The sequence below is a fragment of the Callithrix jacchus genome, chromosome 13 (genome assembly GCF_049354715.1).
Source record: "Callithrix jacchus isolate 240 chromosome 13, calJac240_pri, whole genome shotgun sequence".
In the NCBI taxonomy this organism is placed as follows: Eukaryota; Metazoa; Chordata; class Mammalia; order Primates; family Cebidae; genus Callithrix; species Callithrix jacchus.
This window is the reverse complement of record NC_133514.1, coordinates 54,418,755-54,437,646: the sequence shown is the minus strand read 5'-3', so window position 1 is coordinate 54,437,646 and position 18,892 is coordinate 54,418,755.

Below are 18,892 nucleotides of genomic sequence, written 5' to 3'. Positions count from 1 at the left end.
AATAAGGAGTCACAGAAGGACTGTTACTGCTTGAATGCACTTACATGAGGTGTATGGAGCACCCAGATTCATAGAGGCAACGTAAAACAGTGGTTTCCGGGCTGACGGGAGAGGGGATGAGGCATTGTTGGTTCTGGGTGCAGAGTTTCAGCTGGGGAAGATGAACGGTGGCTATGGCAGCATAGCAGTGTGCAGGGACTTTAATGCCACTGAACTGTACACTTGGAAACAGTGTATACATTGTCGTGTCCTCCAGAAAAGATTTTTAGTTTGCATGGATGCCTTTATCAGCCACAGTTGATCACAACTGCCAGTGATTTACCAACTCTCACCTCCCAGCCTGCCCTTTCTGTGTTCTGTTCTGTCATGCTGGGCCTGGGACGCTCAACCATATTTGCTAAACGCTCTTGCTCTTCCTTTTAAAATTTGGTGGAGGAGCTAGAAGTTGGCAGGAGGGAAGAAGGGGCTTGCTTGCTGTTTTTCCTTTCTCATCAGCCTCCCTGGAGTAACAACAGACCACCAATTCTAGCCCACAGCTTCCTGCCAGACTGCCAGCTCCAACCTCACTGCGCCCTGTTAGAGATACCAGTGGCATCTGGGCTTGTCAGTGTCCTGCCAGCCAGGTCATCCCAGCCCCTGCTGGACTGTACCCTCAGCAGTCCCTCTGCCCCTCCAAGTCTGCGTTCCCCTACTCAGAAGCTTGGACCTAGTCTTGCAGGGGTCCTTCCTCTGAGCTCCTGAATTGTGGCAGTCCCCCCTCTTTTTGCCCCAGGGCCCTAGGGATGGTAGCTCTTCCTTCACTTCACTGGTGGTTTAGCATCTGAACAACCGTGTGGTCCCCTGTATTAAGTCCTTCTGTTTAGATATCCCACATTAGATAGAGGACCTGGAACCAGGAGTGGTCTCAGGAAACAGATCCTCAAAGACAAGTTCAACAGAAAGGTATTGTTTGGCATGGGCATTTCTATCTCATTCAGCCATCTGTGGTCTACTTTATGTTTACAACTCACTTAGTTTTTTGTGTCTGTCAACTGCAGTATTAACAAAAACACCATTCTTGTTTAGTAGGATGGTTTGAGGGTTAAATTTGGACTTTGCAAAAAAGCAGTGTGGTTGATAGCTCAAATTTATTTTATTTTTTTGAGATGGAGTTTCACTCTTGTTGCCCAGGCTGGGGTGCAATGGCGCAATCTTGGCTTACTGCGACCACCACCTCCCAGGTTCAAGCAATTCTCCTGCCTCATTTTCCCAAATAGTGGGATTACAGGCACACACCACCACACCCAGCTAATTTTGTATTTTTAGTAGAGACGGGGTTTCACCATGTTGACCAGGCTGATCTCGAACTCCTGATCTCAGGTGATCTACTTGTCTTGGCCTCCCAAAGTGCTGGGATTATAGGCATGAGCCTCCATGCCTGGACTGATTAAATTTTTATTCTTAGGTTTTCCAGTAAGTATACTTTTTGGTTTTTCCTCCAATTAGTACAGTTTGTGAGAGGGGGACTAGGCCTATGTTTTCTAGACTGTTAATCCTCAAGTTGTCTTAGGGGCTGGTTATTCAGTATCTATTTTGCCAGTGGTTCTCATGCTGTCAGTGGCCTTTCTCACCTTTTGACAGCCTAGCAGTCCATCATATGTATTCAGCTGAAACACAGTTTAGTCCCTCTAGATTTTTGGTTTTTTTTAGACAGAGTCTCTCACCCAGGCTGGTGCAATGACGCAATCTTAGGTCACTGCAACCTCTACCTCCTGGGTTTAAGTGATTCCCCAGCCTCAGCCACTTGAATAGCTAGATTACAGGTGCCTGCCACCACGCCTGGCTAATTTTTGTATTTTTAATGGAGGCGGGGTTTTGCCACATTGGCCAGGCTGGTCTTGAACTCCTGACCTCAAGTGATCCATCCGCCTTGGCCTCCCAAAGTGCTGGGTTCACAGACGAGTCACTGTGCCTAGCCATCCCTTTAAATATTGTATGGGAACTGTCCTTTAAAAAAAGAGAGGGTCTCCCATAAATCCCATGATCCTGGGCTTCCTGAGGCCCATGGGGCTGTGGGTTGGACAAACTTGCTTTAAATGTTGAAGTCCTCAAACCCCCTTCACATGGCACCACTGGGAAGCATGTGATTAAAGAGCTCTTGTCTGCATATTATGAAACCGGTCCTGACCAGACCTCTGAGGACCGCAGCAGCACAATGAAGTATTTTATAAATAATTTATGAACCTCAGAGGTCTGGTTTGGGGAGATACTCACCTTTTCTCCACCTGTGCATCACACCTCATTCATCAACAGCAATACCAGCGCATACAGTTCGCTTCTGGACGTGTAAAGCTACACATTAAACAAACACAGAAGCAGAAGTGCACCAGTGGAGCTCTGCCGCCGCAACACCACCGCTTTTGGTAATTTGGGAGCAAACCGTGTTGACCATGAACGTTGGCAGATTACACACAGAAAAGAAGTGTTAGAATTCCTTTTTATAAATGATAAATATTACCACAAAATGATAAAAATGGAAGGTGGTTTTGAATGTTGGCAAAACTGGCCGAGAACTTTAATTAGGACAGTATCTTCCCAGCGACTGCTCTAAAAACCGTAACGTTTGGAATGCTCTGGGCACCGCAGGTGGCTGGAGTAGCTGAGACTAGAGGCGCCCGCCACCACGCCCGCTAATTTACGCATTTTATTCTCACGCATGTTGCATGAGACTTGTCGATGCAATTTCCAGGATAACAAACAGCCTCAAAAAATAAAAAGTTGCACATGCAAAAAAAAAAAAGAGGGTCTCAATCTGTCGCCCAGGCTGGAGTGCACTGGTGCGATCACGGCTCACTGTAGTCTTGACCTTCCCAGACTCAGGTGATCCTCCCACCTCAGCCTCCCTAGTAGCTGGTACTACAGTTGCATGCACGCCACCATGCCCAGCTAACTTTTCTATTTTTTATAGAGATGGGGGTCTCTCTGTTGCCCAGGCTGGTCTCAAACTCTTGGGCTCAACCGATCTGCCTGCCTCTGCCTCCCAGAGTGCTGGGATTGCAGGTGTGAGCTACCTTGCCTAGCTGGGAACTGTCTTTGGAAAAACAGTTCCAAGTAATATTTTATGCATTTATAGTTCATTGTCCTAAGTTAGTGTCGTATTTACTTCTCATAGAGAGTCTGAAGTAAGTAGAGCTAGATATAAAATGAATTTTTGGTCATCCATGTAGATGGAGAGGAATATAATCCAAGAAAGAACAAATAAAAACCACCTAAGACCACAAAATCTGCACATTTTGCTATGGCCACAAAGTCGTATTTCTAGTCTGAACTGGATGCTAAACATCCTGGAGTTGAGCGGCTTGTGGAAAACTACAGTGGGTTTCTGATAAAGCAGTGGGGAAGCAACAGGTTCATTCTCTGTGGACTCGTCTCCAGCTGCTTCTCTTTCTACCTCCTTGGGCTTCAAAATGCAGTCACTAGTGGGCAGCTGGTATAGTTTGCTTAACGTTATTAAAATGAAATGCGAGGGGTGAATATTAGTTGATGACAACAGAACAGGAGATTTGCCTCGACTGTCTCCAGCTCTCAGACAACCTACATCAAATTAGGGCTTTTTCCATGAATGACTTAACATTACCAGGGAGAGGGAGAGGCCTTGTCTGTAGATTACATGTTGCCCAGAATTTGTGACTCTGCTTACAAGCTGCATAAGAGTGGTAAGAGTGGGTCAAGATGTGATAGAAGGAACCCATTATTTCTGTTGTGACACTGTAGTCACAGAGTTGAAATTTGCTGTGTGGTTGCTTTGTGCAAGACGCTGAGCAGGGGGCAGACCTAGATCAATACAACGACCCTTGAGTTTCGAGTGCAAGAGATGGCAGATCTGTAATTGGAATGCGCGGCAGAGCCTCTGTTAATCCATGGAAGAGGCACCAACTACTGGGGAAGCTCAGAGAAGAGGTCATGGCCCAACTGTCAGTGTACAGCGGCCCAGCCTCCACCTGTACACCAATGACTTCCTAGTGCAGACTGCTCCTGAGCTCCAAATACACCCATCGAACTACGTACTGGCATCTTCACCTTGGTTTTATAGACACCTCTAAATCAATTGACATTAAAACTGATACTACCTTCTATTTATAAACCAGCCCCCTCCAACTTGTCCTCTTAGATTTCATACCTGAGTGAAAGTCACTATTTATCTAGCTTCCCAAATCTGAAACTTGGAGGTCCTAGACATCATCTTTTCTCTACATCCTGTTGGTCTTCAAGCTCCATAGAATTAAGTCCTCTTCTCCAACCTTCCGCATTACTTGAAGTCCCCAGTTTCTTACTTGCTTCCTTGCAGCAGTCACAGTTATATGCATATATTCTAATTATTTTCCCTGTCTACAAAAATACTCCTAAGCTTACTGTGACAATTAGATCCCCGTTTGTCATCCAAACAGATTCAGCAATTCCATTTTCTCTGAACTTTCCCCAAATGGAGAGTTTTTTCCCCCAACTGTACCCAAAATTTAGAGAGAGTTCCTCTAATTGCTTGGAGATGGTGTTATTTTGCCTATTTAACTGAGTCTCAGGAAGATTAGGCAATTTGTAGCTAGCAAGGGGTAGAGCTGGGTCAGAGCCCCGGGTCTTTAGACTCCTTGCTGTCTTCTCACAGTCTGAAAAGATTTGCTAATGTTTTGGCTTAAGTATGTAATAGCATGTTTCTTATTTATTTGTAATAACCATTCATGCAGGCTTTTGACTTCCCACCAACTAGAAGATGATCCAAATAGCTTATGTTCATAGTGTCATTTTAATTTGCTAGAAATCACTAAATCATTATAAGATGAACATTGGCTTTAAATGTCTATAGAAAACAACTAGCAAGATGGTTATTTATTTATTTATTTATATTTTTTTAAGACAGGATCTCACCCTGTCCCTCAGGCTGGAGTGCAGTGACATGATCACAGCTCACTGCAGCCTCAACCTCCCTGGCCTCTGTTGATTCTCCCACCTCAGCCTCCTGAGTAGCTAGAGCTACAAGCATGTGCCACCATGCCCAGCTTGTGTGTGTGTGTGTGTGTGTGTGTGTGTGTGTGTGTATCTTTTGTAGAAATGGGGGTTTCACCATGTTGCCTAGGCTGGTCTTGAACTGCTGGGCTCAAGTAATCTGCCCACCTTGGCCTCCCAAGTGCTGGGATTATAGGCATGAGCTACCACACCTGGTCAAGATGTTTAATGTAATCTAATTATATTAACAATTACATTAACTGTAGAGTTTAAACTACAAATTGAAAGAAGAAGTTTGTGATATTGTATTTTTTAAAGTCCTAAATATGCTGTCTACAACAAACCCACCTTAAGGATAAGTTAAAAAGATGGAAAAACAAGTATCATGAAAACACCAATCAAAAGAAAGCTGAAGAGGTTCTGCTGCTATCAAGTAGACTTCAGAACAAGAAATATTTCTGGGGAAAAGAGGAGCATTATATAATAATAGAGGAGTCAATTCACTAACACAACAGTAATCTTAAATGTGCATACACCTAACAACAGAGCTTCAAAACACACGAAGCAAAAATTGACAAAACTACAAGTACTAGACAGATTCAGAATTATGGTTGGAGAGTTCTATGCTCCTTTCTCAGTCAAAGAACATGTCACTAGAAAATCAGTGAGGCTGTAGAAGACCTATTTGACCTATGTGACCTAAATAACTCAACCTAATTGAACACTATCAAAAGGCAGAATATAGTCATCCTTTTCAAATACGCATGAAACATTCACCAAGATAAATTATATTCTGGGCCATAAGCTTTAAACAAATTTTCAAAAAAATCATATAATGTGTGTATTATGCCACAGCTGAATTAAACTGGAATAATAACAGAAAAATATTTGGAAAATCTCCAAATATGTGGAAGATAACAATACACTTTCAAATAACCCATGTGTCGAAAAGAAGTCAAAAGGGAATTTTGAAGTATTCCAAATGGAATGAAAACCCAAATTCAACATATAAAAATTTGTATGAAGACTAGCCTAGCCAACATGGTGAAACCCCATCTCTACTAAAAACACAAAAAATTAGTTTGGCATGGTGGCAGGCCCCTGTAATTCCAGCTACTTGGGAGGCTGAGGCAGGAGAATCAGTTGAACCCAGGAGGTGGAGGTTACAGTGAGCCAAGATAATGCCATTGCACTCCAGCTGGGCAACAAGAAACTTCATCTCAAAAATAAATAAATAAATAAAATTGCATGAGGTAGCTAAAGTAGTGCACAGAGGAAATTTATAGCATTAAGTGCTTAAAGTCTTGTATAACTGATCTAAATTTTCACTTTAAGAAACTAGGAAAAGAAGCAGTAATTAAACCCAATGCAAGCAGGAGAAAAGAAATAAAAATAAAGCACAGCTCAATGAAATTAAGAACATAGTAATAGGCCAGGCGCGGTTGCTCAAGCCTGTAATCCCAGCACTTTGAGAGGCCGAGGCGGGTGGATCACGAGGTGAAGAGATCGAGACCATCCTGGTCAACACGGTGAAACCCCGTCTCTACTAAAAATACAAAAAATTAGCTGGCCATGGTGGCGCGTGCCTGTAATCCCAGCTACTCAGGAGGCTGAGGCAGGAGAATTGCCCGAACTCAGGAGGCGGAGGTTGCGGTGAGCCAAGATCGCACCATTGCACTCCAGCCTGGGTAACAAGAGTGAAACTCCATCTCAAAAAAGAACATAGTAATAGAGAAAAGTAAAAAACTATCCAAAGAACTCAACAACAATATAACCCTGATTAACAAATGTGCAAGGACTTGGTAGACATTTCTCCAAAGAAAATATGCAAATAGCCAACAGCACATGGAAAGATGCTCCACATCACTGTCATTAGGAAAATGCAGATCAGAATCATAAGATTCCACTTCACACCCACTAGGTTGGCTATTATATGTGAAAAAAATAACAAGTGTGGGTGAGGATGTGAAGAATTTGGAGCTCACATACTGCTAAGTGGGATATAAAATAGTGTAGTCACTGTGGAAAATTGTATAATAATTCCTCAAAAAGCAAATATAGAATTGCCATATGACCCAGCAATTCCACTTCTGGGTATATACCCAAAAGAACTGAAAACAGGTACTCAAACAGATACTTGTACATTTATGTTTATAGCAGCATTATTCAAAATAGCCAAAAGGTGGAAACAACCAAAGTGTGGATTGGGGATGAATGGGTAAACAAAATGTGATGTATACATACAAAGGAATACTAATTATTCAGCCTTAAAAAGAAGGAAATTTTCTTTTTTTTTTTTTTCCTTTAAAAGTTTTACCTATTGGGTGGCTGGCAAGATGGCTGAATAGGAACAGCTCTGATCTGCAGCTTCCAGTGAGATCAACGCAGAAGATGGGCAATTTCTGCATTTCCATCAGTGGTACCTGGCTAATCTCACTGGGACTGGTTAAATGGTGGGTGCAGCCCACAGAGGGCAAGCCGAAGCAGGGTGGGACGTTGCCTCCCCTAGGAAGTGCAAGGGGTCAGGGAACTCCCTTCCCTAGCCAAAGGAAGCCCTGAAGGACTGTTCTGTGAGGGATGGTGCTACCCAATCCAGACACTATACGCTTCCCACCATCTTTGCAACCTACAGACCAGGAGATTCCCTCAGGTGCCTACACCACCAGGGCCCTGGGTTTCAAGCACAAATTTGTGCAGCCGTTTGGATGGACACTGAGCTAGCTACAGGAGTTTTTTTTTTTTTTTCATATCCCAGTGGCACCTGGAATGCCAGTGAGAACTGTTCACTCCCCTGGAAAGGGGTCTGAAGCCAGGGAGCTAAATGGTCTAGCTCAGTGGATCCCATCCCCACAGAGCCCAGCAAGCTAAGATCCAGTGGCTTGAAATTCTTGCTGCCAGTACAGCAATCTGAAGTTGACCTGGGATGCTCAAGAATGGTGGGGGGAGGGGCATTCACCATTATTGAGGCTTGAGTAGGTGGTTTTCCCTTCATAGTGTAAACAAAGCCACTAGGAAGTTTGGACAGGGCAGAGCTCACCACAGTGCAGCAAAGCTACTGTAGCCCATCTGCCTCTCTAGATTCCTCCTCTTGGGCAGGGCATCTCTGATAGAAAGGCAGCCCCAGTCAGGAGCTTATAGATAAAACTCTCATCTCCCTAGGACAGAGCACCTGGGGGAAAGGGTGGCTGTGGGCGCAGCTTCAACAGACTTAAACCTTTCTGCATGCTGGCTCTGAAGAGAGCAGCAGATCTCCCAGCACCACACTTGAGCTTGAGCTCTGCTAAGGGACAGACTGCCTCCTCAAGTGGGCCCCGACCCCCATTCCTCCTGACTGGGTGACACCTTCCAGGAGGGGTCAACAGACACCTCATACAGGCGAGCTCTGGCTGGCATCTGGCAGGTGTCCCTCTGGGACAAAGCTTCCAGAGGAAGGAACAGACAGCAATCTTTGCTGTTCTGCAGCCTCTGCTGGTGAAACCCAGGCAAACAGGGTCTGGAGTGGACCTCCAGCAAACTCCAATAGACCTGCAGCAGAGGGACCTGACTGTTAGAAGAAAAATGAGCAAACAGAAAGGCATAGCATCAACGTCAGCAAAAAGGCCCATCCAAAGGTCACCAGACCAAAGGTAGTTAAATCCTCAAAGATGAGAAGAAACCAGCTCAAAAGGCTGAAAATTCCAAAAACCAGAATGGCTTTTCTCCTCCAAAGGATCACAACTCCTCGCCAGTTGATGAATTGACAGAAGTAGGCTTGAGAAGGTGAGTAATAACAAGCTCCTCCAAACTAAAGGAGCATGTTCTAATCCAATGCAAGGAAGCTAAGAACCTTGAAAAACAGTTAGAGGAATTGCTAACTAGAATAACCAGTTTAGAGAAGAAGATAAATGACCTGATGGAGTTGAAAAACACAGCATAAGAACTTCATGAAGCATGCACAAAGGTAGATAAATCCACAAAGATGAGGAAAAAACAGTGCAAAAAGGCTGAAAATTCCAGAAACCAGGATGCCTCTTCTCCTCCAAAGGATCACAACTCCTCATCAGAAAGGGAACAAAACTGGATAGATAATGAATTTGATGAATTTACAAAAGAAGACTCCAGGAGGTGGGTAAAATAAACTCCTGGGGCATGTTCTAAGCCAATGCAAGGAAGCTAAGAACCTTGACAAAAGGTTAGAGGAATTGCTAACTAGAATAACCAGCTTAGAGAAAAATATAAATGACCTGATGGAGCTGAAAAACACAGAACAAGAACTTCATGAAGTATATGCAAGTTTCAGTAGCCAAATAGATCAAGCAGAAGAATGGATATCAGAGATTGAAGATAAACTCAATGAAATAAAGTGAGAAAGCAAGAAAAGAGAAAAGAGAGTGAAAAAAAATGAACAAAACCTCCAAGAAATATGGGATTATGTGAAAAGACCTAATCTATGCTTAATCGGTGTACCTGAAGATGACAGGGAGAAATTATCCAAGCTGGAAAACACCCTTCAGGATATTATCCAGGAGAACTTCTTCAACCTAGCGAGGCAGGCCAACATTCAAATACAGTAAATACAGAGAATACCACAATGATACTCCTCTAGAAAAGCAACCCCAAGGCACATAATCATCAGATTCACCAGGGTTGAAACAAAGGAAAAAATGCTAAGGGCAGCTGCAGAGAAAGGTCAGGTTACCCACCAAGGGAAGCCCATCAGACTAATCGCAGATCTCTCAGCAGAAACCCTACAAGCCAAAAGAGACTGGAGGCCAATATTCAACATTCTTAAAGAAAAGAATTTTCAACCCAAAATTTCATTTCAAGTCAAACTAAGCTTCATAAGTGAAGGAGAGATAAAATTTGCAGACAAACAAATGCTGAGAGATTTTGTCACCACCAGGCCTGCCTTACAAGAGCTCCTGAAGGAAGAGGAATATGGAAAGGAAAAGCCATTATCAGTCACTGCAAAAACTTACCAAATTATAAAGACCATCGACACTATGAAGAAACTGCATCAACTAACAGGCAAAGTAACCAGCTAGCATCATAATAATGGCAGCATCAAATTCACACATAACAATATTAACCTTAGGGCTAAATGCCCCAATTAGAAGACACAGACTGGCAAATTGGATGAAGAGTCAAGATCCATGAGTGTGCTGTATTCAGGAGACACATCTCATGTACAAAGACACACATAGCCTTAAAATAAAGGGAAGAAAAAATATTTACCAAGCAAATGGAAAGAAAAAAAAAAGAAAAGAAAAGCAGGGATTGAAATCATAGTTACTGATAAAACAGACTTTAAACGAACAAAAATAAAAAAGACAAAGAAGGGGATTACATAATGGTAAAGGGATCAATATAACAAGAAGAGTTAACTATCCTAAATATATAAGCACCCAATACAGGAGCACCCAGATTCATAAAGCAAGTTCTTAGGGACCTACAAAGAGACTTAAACTCCCAGACAATAATACTGGGAGACTTTAACATCCCACTGTCAATATTAGACAGAAAATTAACAAGGATATTCAGGACTTGAGCTCAGCTCTGGACCAAGTGGATTTAATAGACATCTACAGAACTCCCCATCCCAAATCAACAGAACGTACATTCTTCTCAGCACCACATCACTTATTCTAAAGTTGACCACATAATTGGAAGTAAAACACTCCGCAGCAAATGCAAAAGAAAGGAAATCATAACAGTCTCAGACCATGGTACAATCAAATTAGAACTCAGGATTGAGAAACTCACTCAAAACTGCACAACTACATGGAAACTAAACAACCTGCTCCTGAATGACTACTGGGTAATTAATGAATTTAGGTAGAGATAACTAAGTTCTTTGAAACCAATGAGAACAAAAACACAATGTACCAGAATCTCTGAGACATAGCTAAAACAGTGTTTAGAGAGAAATTTATAGCACTAAGTGCTCACAGAAGAAAGCAGGAAAAATATAAAATCAACACCTTAACATCACAATTAAAAGAACTAGACAAGTAAAAGGAAACAAATTCAAAAGCTAGCAGAAGACAAGAAATAACTAAGATCAGAGCAAAACTGAAGGAGACAGAGACATGAAAAACCTTTCGAAAAAATCAACAAATCCAGGAGCTGAGTTTTTTAAAAGATTAACAAAATAGATAGACCATTAGCCAGACTAATAAAGAAGAAAAGAGATAAGAATCACGTAGACACAATAAAAAATGATAAAGGTGACATCACCACTGATCCCACAGAAATACAAACTACCGTCAGAGAATACTATCAACACCTCTATGCAAATACACTAGAAAATCTGGAAGAAATGGATATGTTCCTCCCAAGATTAAACCAGGAAGAAGTCAAATCCCCGGACAGACCAATAACAAGGTCTGAAGTTAAGGCAGTAATTAATAGCCTACCAACCAAAAAAAGCCCAGGACTAGATGGATTCACAGCCGATTTCTACCAGAGGTACAAAGAGGAGCTGTTACCATTCCTTCTGAAACTATTCCAAACAACAGAAAAAGAGAAACTCCTCCATAACTCATTTTGTGAGGCCAGCATCATCCTCATACCAAAACCTGGCAGAGACACAACAAAAAAAGAAAATTTCAGGCCAATATTCCTGATGAACATCAATGCAAAAATCCTCAATAAAATACTGACAAACTGAATCCAGCAGCATATTAAAAAGTTATCCGCCACAATCAAGTTGGCTTCATCCCCAGGATGCAAGCCTGGTTCAAGATACACAAATCAAGAAACGTAATCCATCACATAAACAGAACCAATGACAAAAACCACATGATAATCTAAATAGGTGCAGAAAATGCATCCAATAAAATTCAATACCCCTTCATGCTAAAAACCCTCAATAAACTAGGTACTGATGGAGCATATCTCAAAATAATAAGAGTTACTTATGATAAACCAACAGCCAATATCATACTGAATGGGCAAAAACTAGAAGCATGCCCTTGAAAATAGGCAAAAGACAAAGATGTCCTTTCTCACTACTCCTATTCAACATAGTATTAGAAGTTCTAGCTAGGGAAATGAAGTGAGAGAAAGAAATAAAGGATAATTCAGTTAGGAAGAGAGGATGTCAAATCATCTCTGTTTGCAGAGGACATGATTGTATATTTAGAAAATCCCATCATCTCAGCCCAAAATCCCCTTAAGCTGATAAGCAACTTCAGCAAAGTCTCAGGATACAAAATCAATGTGCAAAAATCACACACATTCCTATACACCAATAACAGACAAACAGAGAGCCAAATAATGAGTGAACTCCCATTTACAATTGCCACAAAGAGAATAAAATACCTAAAAATACAACTTACAAGGGATGTGAAGGGCCTCTTAAAGGGGAACTACAAACCACTGCTCAAGGAAATAAGAGAGGACACACAAATGGAAAAACACTCCATGTTCATGGATAGGAAGAATCAATATTGTGAAAATGACCATACTGCCCAAAGTAATTTATAGATTCAATGCTATCCCCATCAAGCGACCATTGACTATCTTCACAGAATTAGAAAAAACTACTTTAAATTTCATATGGAACCAAAAAAGATCCCATATAGCCAAGACAATCCTAAGCAAAAAGAACAAAGCTGGAGGCATCATGCTACTGACTTCAAACTATATGACAAGGTTACAGTAACCAAAACAGCATTGTACTGGTACCAAAACAGATATCTAGACCAAGGGAACAGAACAGAGGCCTCAGATATGTCACACATCTACAACCATCTGGTCTTTGACAAATCTGACAAAAGCAAGCAATGGGGAAAGGATTTCCTATTTAATAAATTCTATTGGGAAAACGGACTAGCCATGTGCAGAAAACTGAAACTGGACCCCTTCCTTACACCTTACACAAAAATTAACTCAAGATGGATTAAAGACTTAAATGTAAGACCTAATACTATAGAAACCCTAGAAGAAATCCTAGGCAGTACCATTCAGGACATAGGCATGGGCAAAGACTTCATGACTGAAACACCAAAAGCATTGACTACAAAAGCCAAGATTGACAAATGGGATCTAATTAAACTAAAGAGCTTCTGCACAGGAAAAGAAACTATCATCAGAGTGAACAGGCAACCTACAGAGAGGGAGAAAATTTTTGCAATCTATCCATGTGACAAAGGGCTAATATCCAGAATCTACAAGAAACTTAAACAAATTTACAAGAAAAAAAACCAACCCTACCAAAAAGTGGGATAAGGATATGAATAGACACTTCTCAAAAGAAGATGTTCATGTGGCCAAGAAACATGAAGAACAGGTCATCTTACTGGTCATTAGAGAAATACAAATCAAAACCACAATGAGATATCATCTCATGCCAGTTAGAATGACGATTATTAAAAAGTCAGGAAACAAAAGATGCTGGAGAGGACATGGAGAAATAGAAACAGTTTTACACTATTGGTGGGAGTGTAAATTAGTTCAACCACTGTGAAAGACAGTGTGGCAATTCCTCGAGGATGTAGAATCAGAAATGCAATTTCACTCAGCAATTCCAAGACTGAGTATATACCTGAAGGATTATAAATCATTCTACTATAAAGACACATGCACACATATGTTTATTGCATCACTGTTCACAATAGCAAAGACTTGGAACCAACCCAAATGCCCATCAATGATAGACTGGATAAAGCAAATGTGGCACATATACACCATGGAATACTATGCAGCCATAAAAAGGATGAGTTTATGTCGTTTTCAGGGACATGGATGAAGCTGGAAACCATCATTCTCAGCAAACTAACACAAAAAGAGAAAACCAAACACCACATGTTCTCACTCATAAGTGGGAGTTGAACAATCAGAACACATGGACACAGGGAGGGGAAGAGCACACACCAGGGCCTGTCGGGGGTGAGGGGTTAGGGGAGGGATAGCATTAGAAGAAATACCTAACATGGATGACAGGCTGATGGGTGCAGCAAGCCACCATGGCACGTGTATACCTATGTAACAAACCTGCATGTTCTGCACATGTATTCCAGAACTTAAAGTATAATTTAAAATTTTTAAATTAATTAAAATTAAATAAAATTTCAACTTCAAAAAAATTATTTATTTCTTTATTTGTTTACTGAGAAGGAGTCGTAGTGGGTTGCCCAGGCTGGTCTTAAACTCCTGGCCTCAAGTGATCCTCCCACCTCAGCCTCCCAAAATGCTTTGATTACAGGTGTGAGCCACCACACCCAGCCAAATTAATACAACAGATAAGCCTCTAACCACACTCACCAAGAAATATATAGAGAAGACCATTATCCATAACTGGAAGGAAGAAGAGAAATCATTACAGGCACTAAAGAACAATAAAGAGGCAGTGGTGCATGCCTGTAATTCCAGCACTTTGAGAGGCCTAAACGGGCAGATCACCAGGTCAGGAGATCAAGACCATCTTGGCCAACATGGTGAAACCCCATCTCTACTAAAAATATGAAAAGTAGCTGGGCGTGGTGGCACATGCCTGTAATTCCAGCTATTCGGGAGGCTGAGGCAGGAGAATTGCTTGAACCATGGAATCAGAGGTTGCAGTGAGCCAAGATCACGCCACTGCACTACGGCCTGGCAAAAGAACGAGACTCTGTCTCAAAATAATAATAATAAGGAAACAGCACAAATTATTCTAAGCCTATAAATTTAACAACTTATATTAAATGGACAAATTCCATAAAGATTACAAACTGCCAAGGCTATTTGGAAAAGAAAAAGATAGGGAATTTTCTCAACCTGGTAAATGTTACTTACAAAACATCAGCTAGCCTCATCCTCGATGGTGTAAGACTTGTTGCCTTAACTCTAAGAATAGGAACAACACAAGGATGGGATTTTTTAAATTAAATATCATACTAAAGGTTATAGCCTGCAATAAGGCAAGACAAATAAATAAAGAGAAAAAACAAATAAAACTATGTGCATGATTGTCTGCATAGAAATTCACAAAGAAAATAAGCAAAAAAAAGAAAAAAGAAAAAATTCACAAAGCATTTACAACAAAGCTGTTAGAACTAATAAGTGCATTTAGCTAGGTCATAGGATACAAGGTCAATATACAAAAATTAATTGTATTTTTATTTACTATCAACACTTGAAAATTGGATTTTTTCAAGGTACTATTTAAATAGCATGCACACACTCACACACACAATAAATTATATATGCAACATCTATATGCCGAAAACTACAAAATTCTGATTAAAGAAATCAAAGACCTAAATAAGCTCAGAGATATACACCAATCCAACCAAAAATTCTACAGGAGTTTTTGTAGAAATCATCAAGCTAATTCTAAACTTTATATGTAAAAGCAAATGAACTAGAAAGGCCAAAGCAATCTGAAGAACAACAAAACTGAAAGATTCACACTATCTAATTTCAAGACTTAACTATAAATCAACAGTAATCAAGACATAGTGGATAAGCCAGGCATGCTGGTGCATGCATGTAGTCCCAGCTACTCAGGAGGTTGAGGCAGGAGGATGGCCTGGAGTTCAAGACCAGTCTGGGCAACATAGTAAAACCCTGTCTCAAAAAAAAAAAAAAAAACAAAGAAAAAGGAAAAAAATAGTGGAGAAGAAAGGATAGACATACAGATGACTGGAACAGAATAGAGTCAAGAAGCAGACTTATACAGGTATGGTGAATTGACTTTCAACAAAGAGGCAATTCAATGGAGAAAGGATAGATGTTTTCTTTTCTTTTTCTTTTTTTGAGACGGAGTTTTGCTCTTGTTACCCAGGCTGGAGTGCAATGGCCCGATCTCAGCTCACCACAACCTCTGCCTCCTGGGTTCAAGCAATTCTCCTGCCTCAGCCTCCCGAGTAGCTGGGACTACAGGCACGCACCACCATGCCCAGCTAATTTTTGTATTTTTAGTAGAAACGGGGTTTCACCATGTTGACCAGGATGGTCTTGATCTCTTGACCTCGTGATCCACCCGCCTTGGCCTCCCAAAGTGCTGGGATTACAGGCTTGAGCCAATGAATAGTGCTGGAGCAGTTAGATGTTCATATGCAAAAACATGTACCTCAATCTATACCTTGCAATCCATACAAAAAAGTTCATGGACCTAAGCATGACACCTAAAGCTAAAAATCACACCCCCCACAATCACTTGATGCTTCCATTGGCTTTTGTCAAATGGGCTGTCGTAACATAACGACAGCGCATTTGACAAAAGCCAATGGAAGCATCAAGTGATTGTGAATAAATTGAATACTAAGACCCGGCTGGTCATCTCATGAATCTAGCATTCTTATTAGATTCTTAATTTTCCACCAGAAATGATGGCAGCCCTACCATCTGTTTGGTGCTTTTAAAACATACGGATTGCTCTTAATCAGCTACACAAATTGCCCACACTCCAAGCTGTTGAAATTGAATACCAGCTTCAAATATCTGCTGCTCAATTTTATCAAAAACCCTGTGGAGCATAGTTTGAAAGTCACACTCTCTATAATTTTCTTTTAGCATTACTTCCCAGGTCAAGACAGCTCAGATGGGAGCTGGATGAGGAAACCTATGGTCTGACTCCAGGAATTGTTTTCTGATTTGGTTTCACCTAAAATGAAACAACTTTAGGAAACCTCTCATGTAATCCATTATTACGTTTAGTGAATACACTGTAAACCTGAATTTCAACGTATTTATTTTACTTTGTTACAGTGTGTATGTTCATTAAGCCATGCCAAATCTCTTGGGAAACTATGGCCTCTAAATAATCCTGGTGCTGTAATAATCTCTGAAGAGTTGGTGCAATTATACAAACCTTCCACCAGGAGGAGCCAGAACACCAATGATAAAAATGCGGCAGGTTAAACTATCATTTATATACATTGTACAAATATTTCTAAATTACAATCTTTATTATTTTCATGTTTCCACTATACATAAAAGGCATACATAATTAAAATAGATCATTGAATATGTGGATGTGTTGTACTTTAGAAGAGGAATGTATATTTTAAAAATTATGACCTACATTTTAGCTGCAATTTGAACAGATCTAATGAATTCAGTTGGAACTCAGGGGAATTTTCCTAAATAGAAGGCTGAAGACTTTTAAGCACAAAGAAATGTTAAATGTAGACAGTGTACAATAATTTTTAAAGGTAATTCTTTTGGTAACATTTATTGTTTGCTTTTTTTTTTCTAGGTGCCATTTAAGGAAGACAAACTGTATTTTATTCATTAAATCTACTTGGCATTTGCTTTTTAAACTTTAGTCATGAATCACACTCAAAGATCGTGACTCATGACCTTGGCATATATCACAGGACCTGCCAAGGACAGGAATGGGGTCTCTCAGTGACATAGTGGGGAGGGTCGCAGATAAGGAATCCACAAAAGACAGGGGTAGCCAAGGGCCAGTTTACACAAAGTGGCACTGCCCTCGAAAGACTAGGAAAGTGTTTAAAGAAGACTCAGCGGCCATAGTGGCTCATGCCTGTAACCCCAGCTCTTTGGGAGGACGAGGTAGGCGGATCACCTGAGGTCAGGAGTCTGAGACCAGCCTGGCCAACACAGTGAAACCCTGAGAAAATACAAAAATTAGCCAGGCATGGTGGCGGACACCTGTAGGCCCTGCTACTTGGGAGGCTTAAGCAGGAGAATCTCTTGAACCCAGGAGGCAGAGTTGCAGTGAGCCGCGATCACACCACTGCACTCCAGCCTGGGTGACCAAGCGAGACTTCATCTCAGAAAAATAAAAAGACTCAGCACCTTCCAGTGCAGTGTCAGCAGCGAAGAGTCTGGGAGTATCCAAACATCTCTGCGAAGCAAAAACAAAGGAACGATGGAGTAGGCAGTCTAATGAATTCTGTTCGAGGTGACCTGAGCAAGGATACCACGGAGTCAGGATCTAACTAACACCAGCTGGAAGAGAGCATGATTTCTCTTGCTATCTAATGATAGGTAAGTAATGATTAGGTTTGGGAAGTAAGGAAAGGATACTGACTTTGCTTCGGTTTCTCTCTTGGGCAATGGCGGTTAGGAGAGGGTGTGCTTGGAGAGGACTTTGTGGGGTGAGCAGGGGCAGTTGGTAAGAAATAAGAGTTGAGAAAAAGACAGTTCTCTCCTGGCCTTTTAGTGGGGAACCATCAGGGAGGTCAGCTGTGGCTCCCCGGGCCCAGAGTCCTCTGGGCTGTGGGGAACCAGGGCTTCTGAGGGTCAACTTCCCCTGGAGGATTTTGGTTTGCTTTTGTTTTGTATTGGCAGCTTTTGTTGCAGTATTATATATATAAAGAAAAAATGCAAATCATGAATTGTTCAGCTGACAGATTTTCCTCACGGTGACTGTACTCATGCCTGGGACAAGAAGAGGATGAGAACCTCAGCAGTGCCCTTGCAGCCCTCCTAACCCCCGGATTAGGTTGCTGGATTATGAACTTGACAGAAATGACCCATACATGGAGCGATCTTCCGTGCAGGCTTCTTTCACCCAGTATGATGTTTGTGGGAGTCACCATGTTGCTGCAGGAAGCTGTAGCACACTCAGCCTCCTTCCCTGGCATCTGGGCTTCCCTGGACGGTCACTGAAAAGGAGTAGCAGATGCCAACACCATTGCTAGGATCAATTCCAGGAATCAAAGGCTCAAGTTAGACTCAATCCAATGAATATGTGACTTCATGTTTTACTAGACAACTGTTTGCAGCAGCATCTTTCAATAGAGTGTTCCTTCAAATTGTGGTCTAAATGATGGATTGGCATAATAAGAATGATTCCTTTGGGAGGCCAATGTGGGCAGATCACTTGGGGTGAGTAGTTCAAAACTAGCCTGGCCAACATGGTGAAACCCTGTGTCTACTAAAACTACAAAAAAAATTATATATATAATCCCAGCTACTCCAGAGGCTGAGGCAGGAAGATTCCTTGAACTTGGGTGGCGGAGGTTGCAGTGAGCTG